Raw genomic sequence first — 16,150 nt, forward strand, 5'->3', positions numbered from 1 at the left:
TTAAGAGATTATGTACTTCCCACTATCACTGGAGTGCATTCTTGCATCAGACCTCCAACAATTGCTGCAAACAATTTTGAGATTAAGCTAGCAATTTTGCAAATGGTCCAATCAACTGTTCAGTTTGGAGGCTTGCTTGCAAAGGACCGTAACATGAACATAACTAATTTCTTGGAGCTTTGTGCGACTTTTAAGATGAATGGGGTGAGAGATGACCCAATAAGGTTGAGGTTGTTTCCATTTTCCCTAAGGGACTGTGCAAATAGTTGGTTAATTTTCCTACAACCTAATTCTATCACCACTTGGAAGGAGCTCGCTCAAAAGTTCCTTGCAAAGTTTTTCCCTCCAACAAAAGCTGCAAAGTTCAGAGGGGAAATTAATAATTTTTACTAGACAAAAGGGGAATCATTGTATGATGCATGAAAGAGATTTAAAGAGTTGTTAAGGAAGTTCCCTCATCATGGGATTGAAAAATGGATGTTAGTCAATAATTTTTACAACGGGTTAGGCGGTACTACTCACACTATCATAGATGCTGAAGCAGGAAGGGAATTTTTGAGCAAGAGTGCCAATGAAGCTTATGATCTACTAAAGGAGATGGCTATGAATAATTACCAATGGCCTACAGAGATGGAAAATACAAAGAAGGTAGCTAGTATGACCAAATTAGATGCCATCACAATGCTTACAGCTCAAGTGGCCACTTTAACGAAACAGTTACAACATAGCAACATGTCAGTCCAAGCCATGCAAGTACAGAACTTATGTGGCAAATATGGTAGTGTTAATCCATTAAATAAGTGTCCTTCCATGGATATGAATAATATACCTATGGAACAAGTCCAAGCCATAGGAAACGTCCAAAGACCTGCCAATAACCCATATTCCATGACCTATAACCAAGGGTTGTAGAATCACCCTAACTTTTCTTGGAAAAATAATAATCAAAGTGTTCAGCAACCTTTCCAGAAAAACCAACAACAATTCCAACATCCTCATCCTAGGTTTCATCAACCACAAAATAGACCACCACAACATCCAATACCCATGAAGCAACCTGAACTACAACCTGATGCATTGAACCAATTCATGACCAAAACCAGGGCATCTATTAGGAGTTTGGAGACTCAAATAGGACAAATCGTACTGAAGGGAATTTACCATGCACTATAGAGGTAAACCCAAAAGAGCAATGTCAAGCTATCACTTTGAGGAGTGGGACTAAGTATGATTGGCCTACAGTGGATGACAAGGGAGAGAAAATAGAGGATCAACATGCCACTAATCCATCACAAGATGAGGTTACTGAAGACTTTCCAAGAAAGAGAAGCAGAAATACACCGAGCCTACACCAAAGATTCCTTATCCTCAACTGTTCCGAAAGGCCAATCTTGACAAACAATTCTCCAAATTTCTTGAGGTATTTAAGAAACTTCACATTAACATTCCTTTTGTTGAGGCTCTTGAACAAATGCCTAGTTATGTGAAGTTTATGAAAAAGATATTGTCTAATAGGAGAAAAATGGAGAATTATAAAGCCATGGCATTGACAGAAGAATGTAGTGCAATTATTCAAAAGAAACTTCCTCAAAAGTTAAGAGATAGCTTCATTATACCTTGCACCATTGAGAACTTTCATTGAGAGAGGGCTTTATGTGATTTAGGTGCAAGCATTAATTTAATGCCGTTATCCATATTTAGAAGACTTGGTTTGGGGGAAGCTAGACACACTACTATTACTCTTCAATTGGTTGATCGGTCATTATAGAGGACGTTATAGTAAAGGTAGATAACTCATCTTTCCAACGGGTTTCATTGTGTATTAGATATGGAGGAAGCTGAGGACGTGCCTATTATATTGGGAAGACCATTTTTAGCCGCGAGGCAAGCTTTGATAGATGTCCTAAAGGGTGAGTTAAGGCTTGGAGTACAAGGATATGAAGTATTTTAATGTCTTTAAAGCCTTGAAATACCATTCAGCTTGTGACATTTGTTTTAGTCTCAACGTATTGGATGAACAAGGTGAAGGGGTTAAGTCTATTGGGGATCCACTTGAGTTAAGTTTGGTTACAAGTCAAGAGGAGTGTGATGGTACTGAAGCCAACGAATATGTTAAGTGGTTGAACTCATTGGGGCAAATTCATAAAAAGAAATATGAGGAATTGGGGCAAGTGCCTGAGAGATCACTCCCATCTATTGAGAAGTCACCAGTCTTTGAGTTAAAGACATTGCCTGATCATCTTAGGTATGCATATTTTGGTGAGAATAACACACTAATAGTTATTATTTAAGCTTCGTTGTCTCTGATAGAAGAAGAGAAGTTACTGAGAGTCTTGAGGGCTCACAAGGTAGCAATTGGGTGGACTTTGGCCGATATTAAGGGTATAAGCCCTTCAAGGGTGATGCACTGTATACTAATGGAGGAGGATAGTAAGCCTAGTATCGATGCTCGGAGAAGGATTAATCCTTCGATGAAGGAGGTGGTAAGAAAGGAAATCCTTAAATGGTTGGATGCAAGGGTGATTTACCCAATATATGACAGTGCATGAGTTAGTCCTGTTCAGGTCCGAAGAAAGGTGGCATGACAGTGGTTAAGAACAATAATAATGAACTGATTCCAACTTGTATGGTGATAGGGTGGAGAATTTGTATAAAATATCGTAAACTGAATAAGGCAAAAAGGAATGACCATTTCACCTTGCCTTTTGTAGATCAGATGTTGGACAAATTGGCAGACCATCCTTAATACTGTTTCTTGGATGGGTATTCAGGGTACCATCAAATCCCCATAACACCGGAGGACCAAGAAAAGACCACCTTCACGTGCCCTTGTGGAACATTTGCATTTCAAAGAATGCCATTTGGGTTATGTAATGCTCTAGCAACATTTCAGAGATGTATGATGTCTACCTTCTCTGTAACGCCCTACTACCTTAGAGCCGTTACTTAGTGAGTTTAAAACAGAAATCGTGCTTTTGACTGACTCTAAGTGGTTTCTAAAACCAAAAGTGTGAATAAACCAGAATTTAAGGCTGTACTCTTTGAAAATGTTTAGTTTCATTGAAAACATTAAGTGTCAAACATTTGGGATCCCAAAAATAAGGTTTACAAAATATTTACAACTCAAAAATAGATTTACACCAGGTTAACTATCAAAAGAATGAGTTAATATAGCCATATACAAAATGCCCCCAACCAAAGTAGTCGGGCAGGCAGAACATGTACGCGCCGCTCCCACGCTCTCCATACTCATGGCCGGTTGACTGACTCCTTGCTTTTACCTGCCACACAGAGCACCCGTGAGCCGAAGCCCAGCAAGAAAACCCATACAGTATATAACATATGCACAGAATATAGCTGACATATAATCCATTGATAAATAGGAAAACCATCAGACTGATCAAGCACGGCCATGCCGTCCCAGAGGCCTTACCAAAGCCTAGGGTCTTGGTCCTCACCGTAAGGATAACTCATGTATCCATTGGGTCCCACCCTGGCTATAAGCACCCCATGTGCTGAGTGTTACTTCCGGCCCCAAGGCCGTACCCGGCCCTTGTCGCTCTCGGCCTTAGCCGTTCATTTCATTATAATCGCACGCATAATACATTTCAAAATAATCATTCAAACATATAATAATTCATCCAAGGTCATACATTTGCAAGTAAAACAATCTAGGGCCATGCCCTGCAATAACACTATGGGCCCATGCCCTGATCCTGGGTGTTACGGTTTTCTTACCTTTAAATTCGATAGCCTTGAACACCTGACTCCTTGGGCACGATCCTACTCGAGCCCTAGCGCTTACCTAAGCAAAATCCATAAGTCAAAGTCATTACCAAACCTCAAGTCCAAAACCTAGCCTCGGGACCAATCCCGAGCCCTCGGGAAGTCCTAGATCCCCAAAACAAAGTTGTGGAATCGAGCCCCGAACCCTAGGTCAAAATCCCTTAACAAAAGCCCAAAAAATCCCATTCTGTGAACAGTGCAGCGCTCTAAAGAGGGCGCTGTAGCGCTACAAGCAGAACCACTCCCCAAGAAACAGGGGCTAGCGCTACAGCGCCCCCTGACTAGCGCTGTAGCGCTAGTTGCAGACCAGCAAAACCCAAAATCGCTTCTTGCGATTTCCTTCTACCATTTCAACCCCAAACTTGTCCAAATCATTCCCAAGCCCAAAAACAAACTTATCAACACCTCACACTCATCCCAAGCATCCCAAGAACTCATACCCCAAGCTCAAGCAACCCAAAACTCAAGATCTACCATAATGAACCCAAAAACCAGAAATTCACTCAAACAACAAAGATAAGGTCTTAGAAATCATACCGTGGATGGAAATTCGACCTTGAGTTGAACCCTAGACCTCCTTAGCTTGCTCCTTCACAACCTTGACCTGATTTCCCCAAAAATCCCATCTATTTAGCTCAAATACACAGCTCAAACCAGTCAAGCCCTAAAACTGAAATCTCCAAGAACTTACCTCAAATTTCTGATGTGATCTTGCTAATCCCTTGCCAATCCTCAAGTCTAGCTTAGGATCCTTGATGCTCAGCCTACCCTAGCTCTCCACTGAGCTTAACTCCAAGAAGAATGAAGGAAAATGGTTGGGAGAGCCACAAACCGATTCTTTAAAGCCAAACCCCTCTATTTTCTCTCTTTTCTTTTCTCTTCCTTCTTTCTTTCTTTTGTTTCAGCCTTAACTCTTTTTCTACTAAATCCACTAAGTATAAAGCTCCCTTCAACTTATCTCTAACAAGCCTAAAGACCAAAATGCCCTCCCTTAATAATTCTAAACCTTTATGCCCATGTAGGGACATTTTAGTCATATTACCCAAATTCCCACTAATTCCTCAAGTGTTCCTAATAATTTCCCGCTTGCTACCCAATACCTGATTAATCACCAATTATACATTCCTCATCATCAAGATTAACCTCAATATATTTTCCAAATTCTCATTTAAACTCCCCAGGCTTAACCCAAGCCGGGTATAGATTTCCGCTTTGACTTTTCCGCTAACTCGCTCACTCTAGGATCGTCTCGAGTCACAGATCATAGATATCAACACAGTCATGCCCAAAATGGCCAAATTACAATTATGCTCTTTCTAAGATAATCAGGTCTACATGCATACTAATTCACATAGTCATGCATCTCAAATAATCAAATAGTCATATAATGTGCATTAAATCATGATCATGCATTAAACTCATTAAAGTCACACACAAAATCCCATTATGCCCTCCAGGCACACTAATCAAGGCCCTTAAGCCTTATTAGCGAATTTGGGTCGTTACATTCTCAGACATGGTGGAAAAAAGGGATAGAGATATTCATGGATGACTTTTTAGTCTTTGGGTCCTCTTTTGATGGATGTATGGCTAATTTGGAGAGGGTTTTGAAAAGTTGTGAGGGGTCAAGTTTAATATTAAATTGGGAGAAATGTCACTTTATGGTGACAGAAGGAATAGTCTTGGGCCACAAGATTTCACGCCATGGTATTGAGGTAGACATGGCCAAGATATTTACAATAGAAAACTTACCCACTGGTGTCTGTTAAGGGGTTCATAGTTTTCTGGGCCACACTGGATTTTATAGGAGGTTTATAAAGGACTTTTCAAAGATTTCAAAGACCTTATCCTCTCTACTTAGGAATGATGTGGTGTTTGACTTTGATGCTAAATGTGTAAGGGCATTTAACATGCTAAAGGAGGAGAAATTGGTTTCTGCTCCTATTGTTGTGTCACCAGATTGGGATCAACCTTTTGAATTGATGTGTGATGCGGGCGATTATCCAGTAGGAGCGGTTATGGGACAGCGAGTTGACAAGGTATTTCGAAAGATTTATTATCCTAGTTGAACCTTGAATGATTATCAATTAAATCATGCAACTACTGAGAAAGAATTACTTGCAACTGTCTATGCGTTCGATAAATTCATGCCATATTTAATTGGTAATAAGGTAATTGTTTACACATATCATTCTGCTATTAAGTACCTTATGACCAAGAAGGATGCTAAACCCCGCTTGATTCGATGGGTCCTATTATTTCAAGAGTTTGATATGGAAATTTATGACAAAAAGGGGACAGAAAATCTAGTAGCAGATCATTTATCTAGATTAGAAAAAGAGGAAGATCCTAATGAGAAGGAGGAACAAATTGATGAAAACTTTCTGGATGAACAGTTATTTTCCATTGAAAGTGAAGAAAAGCTACTGCGGTTTGCTGATTATGTCAATTATTTGGTAGCTAAAGTTGTGCCTCCGGACATGTCAAGGCAGTAACGTAAAAAGTTCAATTCGAAAGTCAAGCATTATTATTGGGATGAGCCCATTGTCTTTCATCATTGTGCTGATCAAATAATTAGAAGATGTGTTCCGGAAGAGGAAATGATTTCCATTCTTACTCATTGCCATACTTTACATTGTGGCAATCACTTTGGAGGAACAAGGACAACAGCAAAAGTTTTGCAATGTGGGTTTTATTGGCCTATGTTATTTAAAAATGCTAGTGCCTTTGTTAAGAGGTGTGATCGTTGCCAAAGGACCGGTAACATATCAAGAAGAGATCAAATGCCAATGACTGGAATTCTGGAAGTTGAGTTGTTCGATGTGTGGGGAATAAATTTTGTGGGCCCTTTCCCGTCATCTTATAATAACAAGTACATTTTGCTTCTAGTGGACTATGTTTCTAAATGGGTGGAAGCTGCAACAACTCCTACTTGTGATGGTAAAGAGGTACTTAAATTCCTTCATAAAAATATTTTTACCCGATTTGGTCTCTAAGAGCAATTATTAGTGACAGAGAAAGTCATTTCTGCAACAAGTCATTCATTGCTCTATGTGCTCGTTATGGAGTTCATCATCGAAAGGCTTTGTTCTATCATGCACTTGCCAATGATCAAGCAGAAGTGTCAAATCGGGAGATAAAAAGTATTTTGGAGAAGACTGTAAATACATCAAGGAAGGATTGGTCAAAAAGGCTTGATGGTTCACTGTGGGCATATCACACAACCTTCAAGACTCCGATCGGTATATCACCGTATCGATTGGTGATTGGAAAGACATGTCATTTACCAGTGGAACTTCAGCACATAGCTTACTGGGTAGTAAAAAAGCTGAACGTTGATCTCTTTATGGTAGGACAGAATAGGCTTCTTGAATTGAACGAGCTCGATGAATTTCAGAATAAAGCCTATGAGAATGCAAAGATTTATAAAGAAAAGTCTAAGGCATTTCATGATAAAATGATACTTAGGAAGGATTTCCAACCGAGAGACAAGGTGCTATTATTTAATTCTCGATTGAAGATTTTTCTGGGTAAATTGAAATCGAGATAGTCAGGACCATACACCGTTGTTTTCTCATTGCCTTATGCAGCAGTGCAAATTCATAGCGAGAACACGGGATACTTTAAGGTGAATGGTCAGAGATTGAAGCACTATTTGGAAGGACCGTGAAAAATTCAAGTTTGTGTTGCTCTTGGAACCCCTTTGAATTGGGTGTTCAACGTCCAACTAAATGATGTTAATGACAGCGCTGTAGGAGGCATTCCTATAATTTATTTAATTTGTTTTTGTTTTAATTCTTAATTAGTTGAATAATTATATTTAATTTAATTTTGGATTTATAAAGATTTATTTATTTTTTTATTATAGTTTTAGAATAGGTTGTATGTAGAAACCGTGCAATTCGTAAAAAGTAGTTTTAAAATTCATCTAGAGGTCAAGTCGCGACCCTAAATGAAGTAAGAGAGCATGCAAGTTCTGGTGGAAGAGGCGGGCCGCGACTTGCTACAGTTGAGTCATGGCGCCTACACAATAGAAATTTGAGAAAAAATGAAGCGGGCCACGACTTGCTATTTCTGGGTTGCAGCGCGCCTCTATCAGAAAAGGAAATTTTCTTATAAACTCATTTTCTCAAGCCATAACCCACATTTCGAATTTTTCCTCCTTCAAACCCAATTTTTTCTTCTTCAGAATTTTGCTCATTCTCCCATCTTCATCCTTCTTAAAACCACCATAAAGCCAAACCCTCAACTTCATAGATTCATATTCCCTTCTTTCATTCTCTTAGTCCAAAACTTAAATAGTTTTATTTATGGCATTGAAGACAGGAGGAGTATTTGAAGAGTGGGCAATCTCAACAACTCAAAGGCAAGTAAGTCTCTAATTTTCTATGTTCTTCAAGTTCTGGGTTGAAGTAATTTTGTGCTAGATAGACAAGAGATTTCATTGGAATTTTAGGAAAAATTGTTATTATATATTGTGTTCTTTGAGTTGGTATTATTGGGGTGTTATTCAGTTGAGGGAAGTAAGAAAAATTAGCAAAAGTGCTGCAGAATTTTTGGAGTAGTATTTGGTGCATTGTGTTATTATGGGACCAAGAAAAAATCCCGCTAAGGCTGCTTCATCTAAAAATGCAAATTGTCCCTCCACATCCCGCACCCAACCACCAAATGATATTCTAATTATTACAAATCCAATTAAGCAAAAAATAAAAAAAATGTGCCCTTAATTCTAATTTTAATTTTGCTTTAATTAAGAGAATATCATTTTTATTTTAATAAAATATTTTTCATTAAAATAACAAATTAAACAACTTTAATTTTAATTTACGATCTTAACTAATTAAGACTAAGTTTATTATTATATGAATTATCATATATAAACATTTAATAAAATATAGGACATTTCTAATAGCATGTTTCTACACGGATGTAATGTATGCTAAGTGCATACTGTGTGGGTATATGAATGGCGTGTTATAATGCATGACAAAATATTAAACAATTTAATCATATTCAAACATTTATAATAAGTAAATAAAAGCGGGTTCGTAACTTTTGGGTATTTCTAGAAAAACTATAATACTTGCTAAAAATACATGAAAATGTAACCTAGACTAACTACGACTTGATGAAGAGCACATTGATCTCGAACCTTGATATGTAGTCTTGTTGAGCCAATGCCATCATTTTCCATATCCATTTTGAATTATACAACTTTATAATTATTTTAAACAACCTTTTAAAATAATTAAACTTTGGGTTTTAACACCCAAATAGTTTCTAAGGCCGAATTTGAATTGGGGTAATTTAATTAAAAAATAAAACTAAACAATTTAATTTTAAAAAATTAAAACTCAGAATTATTTTAATTTTGGATATTTAAAACAATTTTAATTATGGAAGAGAATAATTAAAACATTTTTAATTAAGGAAAATAATCAATATTATTTCAATTAAAGAAATTCCAAATTAAAACTATTTTAATTCAATTTCAAATTTTTAATTAAATGAATGATTAAAATAATCTTGGTAACAACACATTAAGGTTTGTATAACAAAAACCCTAGGTGTGTCACCATTATGGGCGACGACAAGAGGGTCCTACGGTGGAAGAGGCCACGACTCGGGGTGGAGGTGGCGTGGGCGCACGACTGGACGCAGGGGTGTTGTACGGTCTGGACGTGTGGATCAGTGTGGGCATAGGGGCGCGGCTGGGAAGGCATGCGTGGGCACGACTCAGAGTGCAGGCGCACGGCTCGGGTGCAATGTGGGCGCAGGCGGGCGTGCATGGGTGTAGGGGAACGACTCAGGCCTCGGGGTTCGTACTCGAGGCTCGGGCCATACCAAAGTTTTATCCATAAATTTTAAAATAAAAAATTAAAAAATTCTTATGCCCCAAATAATTGGCTTATATATTTCATCTAAAAAATTTTAAGAACAATTCCTAATCCCAAAAGCACTATTATAAACAACCCTTAAGAATCTATCATCATCAATATAAACATCCATCCATTCAAACACATATCACATATAATATAAAAATGCACATAGTCTCACACAACAATTATTAATATGTAGAGATTAATGACCTGCTCTGGTACCAATTGTTGGATAAACAATCAGAGTGCACAGCAAAAATGGCGTGGTGGGCCTAGTTATTTTAACACAAAATTTTCCATCTCTCTTATAAACATTTTATATGATAAAAAAAACATCCAGACAGAAACATCAATATGCAATATAATTAATCATGCAACATATATGTATATATATATAATTATACACATACTTATATATATCATATGCACATTTATACAAATATTCAAGAACAAAAATATTTACCTCTTGAATCCTATCAAGTGTCCTTGAGTCTTTTATATATCGATCTTCCTATCCAATGCTTTGACTACTCAAACAACAATCTCCTGGAGTGTTCTCTACACCTTAAGATGTGTGTGGACACATAGAGAACATGGGTTTGTAATTTAGAAATCAAAAGTATATCTTAACACATGAGAATATGGATTATGGCTTGAGAAATGTTAGAATAAAAGAAGAAGATGACAATTTCTTGTCTAACAAATCGTAAAACTTTTTGTGAATTCTCACTCTCTTGCTTTCTTCTTCTTACATAATTTATATATATATATTAGAAATTATATATTACCTTATTATTTCTAATAATAATTGTAATATATTAATAATATCATAATGATGATTGGAATTGATTTAGGTAAACATCTAACTTACCAAATTTGAAAAAATCAATTTTTAAAATATTAATTAATTAAATAAATAAAATAAAAATAACATAGATACTTTATCTGCTCTGTCTTAGACACATAACATAGTCCAAAATAACACAGATACTTTATCTGCACTTTCTTAGACACATGGCACAGTCCCTGGATTGTCATACATGTAGTAGTATTCCTTTTTCAGGGATATTGCATTTTTCTTTTCTTTATTTATTTAACTAAAATCTATCATTCCCACAAAATATGGTATTATCTTTTTATGGAAAAGATCACAACCATATTTCAATATTTAAACTTTAAATTCAGAATTCAAAATTCAAATTAATGATCATCATTATCATCATCTTTTAAAATTCAATAAATCAAAAACTATTTTGACTTACCAATTTTATTTTTTCCCGCTCAAATAAAATAATTAATTTCAAAAATTAATTTATTTATTTATGGGATATTGGCGGTGATAATACTCAAATCTTTTCAAAAGTTATACTTTAATACCCAATTTTTTTGTGGCAATAATACATTTTGTCAAGAAATCGGTGCAACCGTTGGTACCCACATTTAATGTTTGACATTGGCGCATACGTGGAAACATTTAATTGGTCCCTATAATTTAATTATCTAAAAATAATTTTAAAATAAAATAAAATAATTTAAAATAAAAAATAATTTAAAACTTATCATAAAACTAAAAATTGAACTAAACCTAAATTTAAACTAATTTGAGTTCTTTTATTAAATTAAAACTAAAACCTAATGCGAAAAATTGAAGTAAACTTAACGTATTAACCCTCCCATTCCTCTTCCTAAGCCACAACCACCATCAAGCCCCAAACACCCTCAAAAAATTGAGGTTCATTTCAGCTTCTTCTTCCCTAATATAACATCGATTTCAACTCGATCTTGCATGCTTGGACCCATGGAAGACTATCACTGTGTTGCCAATGCTAAAGCAGGAAACAAGGAGCTCAAGGATGTTTTCCTTTCCCCTCCCTCTCTTTTTTTATTTTATTTTGTAACATGTAGCTTCGACACCCATGGAGATACATGGCAGCCATGATGTCGGGTCGTAGGATCTACTCGCAGATGGAGGTTCTGGCTTTGAAGGCTCTACACTGCCATCACTGCCTGCACTACATCCACGCCTTCGCTGTTGGGGTTTCAAAGGTTTTGCATGAGATCCAAGCCTCGCTCGCCACAAATTGCACGCGTGAAGACAGGGACAACTGAGTTGAGGAGATCTAGATTTTTTATGTTGGGTCGAGTTTTTTACATCTCTTTTAGATGAAGGCTAGGTATTTTAGATCTGTTTTGATGGTGAAATATTGTAACCCATATTTTCGTTGATGTTTTGATTTGTAGTTTGAGTTTGGATGCTTAATATTTCTTTTGAATAATCATTTGGAATTTTGAATGCGTTCAATTTTGCTTCAGATATGATATTTTGTTCTTTAATGTTGATTTGGGTTTGGGTTCTTAACTCAAGAACACATTTTTTTAGTTTTGCTTCTTTTGGATGAAGATGATAAACTTAGGATAGTAAATCTATGAGTTTATTAGTTTATGTTTATGAATTGATGAATACTGATCAGATTAAAAAAAGATGAATATTAATTTGAATCAAAGTATCAAACAACGTCAATAATTTTTTTTTTAAATAATGGCAACATCATTAATGATTTGAATAAAAAGATGTTTGGAAGACAAATATTTTTTTTTTAATTTAATTTTATTAATAATTTTGTAACTATTTTTAAATAATTTTTAATTAATGATTAAAGAATTAAAATTAGTTCAGATAAAAAAAATTATAATAATTTAAAATTGTTTTTTTAAATAATTAAAATAAAATTTAATTCCTTTTTTAAAAAAATTGGATTTTTTTAATTTTAAGTAATTTTATTCTATTTTAAAATGATTTGTAAATAATTAGAATAATATGGACCAATTAAATATTGCCACGTATGCGCCAATGTCAGACGTTAAGTGTGGGTACCAACATCTACACTGATTTCTCGACAGAATGTATTATTACTGCAAAAAAAAAAAAAGATTTAGGTATTAAAGTGTAACTTTTGAAAAGATTTAATTATTATCGTTTCCAATATCCATTTTTTTTATATATATTTCGAAATTATAGATTTGAATTATTAAACATATTTTTAAAAATTTAATAATTAATTTCAAATTAATTATTTAACCTCAATTATCATATAATTGTATATTTGACCAGAAGAACAAAATTCTTCTCAAATTTCTAAATTACAGTCTTATCCTTGTATCAACTCTTACCTTGATATAGTGTTGATAGACCACCCTGGGGACCTATGGGCCTATAATATCAAGCTCCTATAAATATTAGATTATTAATCAAAGCTCTTTGATTCAATAATCATATTTATTAATCTCATAATTACTCAACTATAAATATGATATTGAACTCTTGATAATCATAGACATATATTTAGAAAGTACTTTACTAAAGAATAAAGTGTCAATTGATATAATCATTACACACAATGTTAATTATCTATTAATGGTTCATAATTAAATGAGAATAAAATTACCGTTTTACCCTTTTAACTATATCTTGTTCCTAGTGTACCATTAACTTTACTAGTGAAGGTTTTGTCACAACAAGTTTGCGACGTGAGTGCTCATAACCTTTTCAGTTCCAAAATTCAACCCAATAGGGAACCATTATTCAATCTATAATAAGGTATAGATTCCATATCTATTAAACTATGTCCCCAGCCATATATATCATTGAGTCTCCAAAACAATTGTTCTTAGTCTGATCATTTTGACAAACCATAATGCATGAATCAAAGGATCAGATGAGATATATAGGAGTTCATAGTAACCTCAAGATTACGATCATCATTTGATGTGTTTGATTAATACTATGGAAACGTGTTTAAACAAGTACTAACAAATCACATCTGGTCCAGTTCTATATATCACTATATATAATGTACCTTCACTAAAGTGTCCTACTACACTAGTGACCAAGATCTAGGTCACTTGTATTCATAATACTAGCGAACCATACTAGCAGTGATTAATCTAAATATTCGATAACTTTATTTTACTGCGAACTGTTTCACGTTTATTATCTTAATCTCGATCCTCTCATATCAATATGAGATTAAGACCACATAGATAAACTTTGGAATTTTCTTATATTTACTTAATATTATCAACATAATATCAAACATAGTCTATATATAAAATAATTTAATTCAATTATTTATTTCATTTAAAAAATTTATCAACGACAATTGCTTTAAGGACACTATTCCCAATAGTTTTAACCCATCTTTTTTTAGGCCAAGGCACTAACTGCTTGGTTTTTTTTTTAGATATCCGAGGAGCTCCACCAACTACAAAAACAAGGGTTCTACACCTTCAATGTTGAGATTTTATAGATGGCCCGAGAAGTTGGGCAACACCCCGAGAAAGGGAAACAAGTGGCTAGTTGTTGTCAAGCCCTCGTAGTACGAGAGGACCCCGCCTCAGTGGCGACAAGACCCCTTCGAGTTGGCATCTCGAAGAAAGCATCCAATGAGGGTCCGATGCCAACAGACAAACCCTACACCACTGCGAGATTCGAGGTAGAGGCGATCCCCAACAAGCTCTGAAACTGGGGGGCCTTGGAGAAGATTCTTACCCACTATGGGGTGGACACTTGTGAGATGTTGGTGCACTTGTCTTGAGAGGATGAAAGGGCACATGAGAGCATCCATGGGCCCAGGCCCTGGAGTGCTTCTCATCCTTAGGTTGGTGCAACCCTGCCACTGCACCAGTACTATGTCAACTTCCTCAAGTTCGTTGGCATAGCTCATTTCCAATAGTTCCCGAATGGATATAAGGTGATGGCCGGGCTCTACGTTCTGTACAGGAGACTGAACTAGCCCGCACTTTCCCCAGTTAAGATACTGTATGTCTACACCTTTAACAGTGTTTGAGGAAGAGGGACCAAGGTGGGTACTAAACCCTGATGAAGCACACTTTCCCAGGGGTGAGATACAAGGCTTCGGGTTGCAACGTGAACCACGCTCGGGATTACAAGGATCACTTCTTCTGGGCCAGTGGTTTCCCGACGAGGACCAATCCCACCCTTTTCCTAGACTTCACAAGGGTTGGTAAAAGCTTTTTTCCTCGAGTAGTTTCGTCTAATAGTGTCCCGCTCATAATTGATCCTTAGTCTTGAAACGGATAATTTCAGGTCCCTTTCGCCGTACACCTTTTGTTGGTTCTTTAAAAGAAAGGTTTAAGATAATGAACACCCTTCGCGACGAGGAGCTGGATCTTACCTTCCTTATCACTGATGCTCACCTCCAGCAGTACGGGCTACTGCGGGAGGGTATAGTATAAACCCAGTGATCCTCACCAACTTTTGAGACTCAAAGTAATCACACCACGAGGCGAGGCTCCACACAAAATATGTGGCGGCTAAGGTGCAATTTGAATATATGAAACACCTTCGCGAGGAACATGCAGAGAGCGTCCTCGCCATCAAGGCTGCCACATAGGTGAAGGAAGATGAAGAGCTCGAGGCAGAGCTCCAGGGGGATCAAGTTGTCCTCTTGCCTCAAGGTAAATCCCCAACCGTTCTTCATTATGCCAATCACGTAGGGGAGGGAGCTAGTCCCAACCAGTCATTATTTTTGCCCTCACTTTTGCTAGTGTGGGAAAATCTCAGGATGTCGTTGGTTCGAGGAGGAGTACCAAGACTATAAGGACCTCATCGACGTATTCCTTCACAACCTAAGGAGGAGGAGACATCCCCAAGGTCTCGTGCCTCTGAATGAGGTGACATTTATGCACGTCATCTGGTTTTGGCAGTAAGAGGAAAATCTGATGCATGAGATGGGTCATTTCATCCGTGAAGAGCCTAATCATGGTGGGGCACCCTAGGAGATTTATTTTTAGTCTTGCATGCATGTTTTGATTTTCACGGCTTTCCTTTCCTTCTGAGTACTTAACTAGTTCTTTGTGCAGGAAGCATGGGCGGCCTGTTTGAATTGGTCAAGATGATGCGTCAGAGGGTGTCGGGACCCTCTCAGATAGATCTCCTGATGTCATCAACCAAGGTGTCCACACCCCGACTACTACGCCTCCAGCCCCAGTTGCCCCAATAGCTCCTACAACTACTCTACTTGTCCTCACCCTGAGGACAGTGGCTCTCAGTGAGGACATTGACCTCGAGGTCCCCCCCCCCCCCCCTCTCAAGATGGGGGATCCTCCAGGGTCAGTAAGGAAATGCCTTCCTCTCTGGTCAGGGGACCTCAATTGATAGTCTTCTTGGAGCACTATGATGGGGAAGAATTTGAGAAGCATTAACGGGTTGTTGAGTACTAAAACGCCCATATTGATGAGGGCAGTGAGAACTTCAGAATCCTCACTGAGTTCCTGCATGATGATCGACCGTAAAATCCTGTTGCTCCTCCCAGCCGCAAGGAGCTGGAGCCTCTTCTTGTGGGGAGAGTAGGAGGGAAGACTACTCCACTCATCACGGAGCTCCTCCAAGGGATATCAGAGTCCCTAGGTTAGATGCCTTCCTGTAGCTTTTCTCATTGTGGTAGCGACAACGAGGTTTCACT

At 37.0% G+C, this 16,150-nt stretch overlaps 1 non-coding gene across 1 annotated transcript; it reads right to left on the reverse strand.

The window, feature by feature from the left end:
• Window positions 1-360: 360 nt before the first annotated feature.
• LOC133833642 (small nucleolar RNA R71) lies at window positions 361-467 on the reverse strand. The gene has a single exon (XR_009893011.1). It is a non-coding gene; the product is annotated as a small nucleolar RNA R71 (small nucleolar RNA).
• Between the last annotated feature and the right edge of the window lie 15,683 nt (window positions 468-16,150).

This window comes from Humulus lupulus, chromosome 4, assembly GCF_963169125.1.
Source record: "Humulus lupulus chromosome 4, drHumLupu1.1, whole genome shotgun sequence".
Classification (NCBI taxonomy): Eukaryota; Viridiplantae; Streptophyta; class Magnoliopsida; order Rosales; family Cannabaceae; genus Humulus; species Humulus lupulus.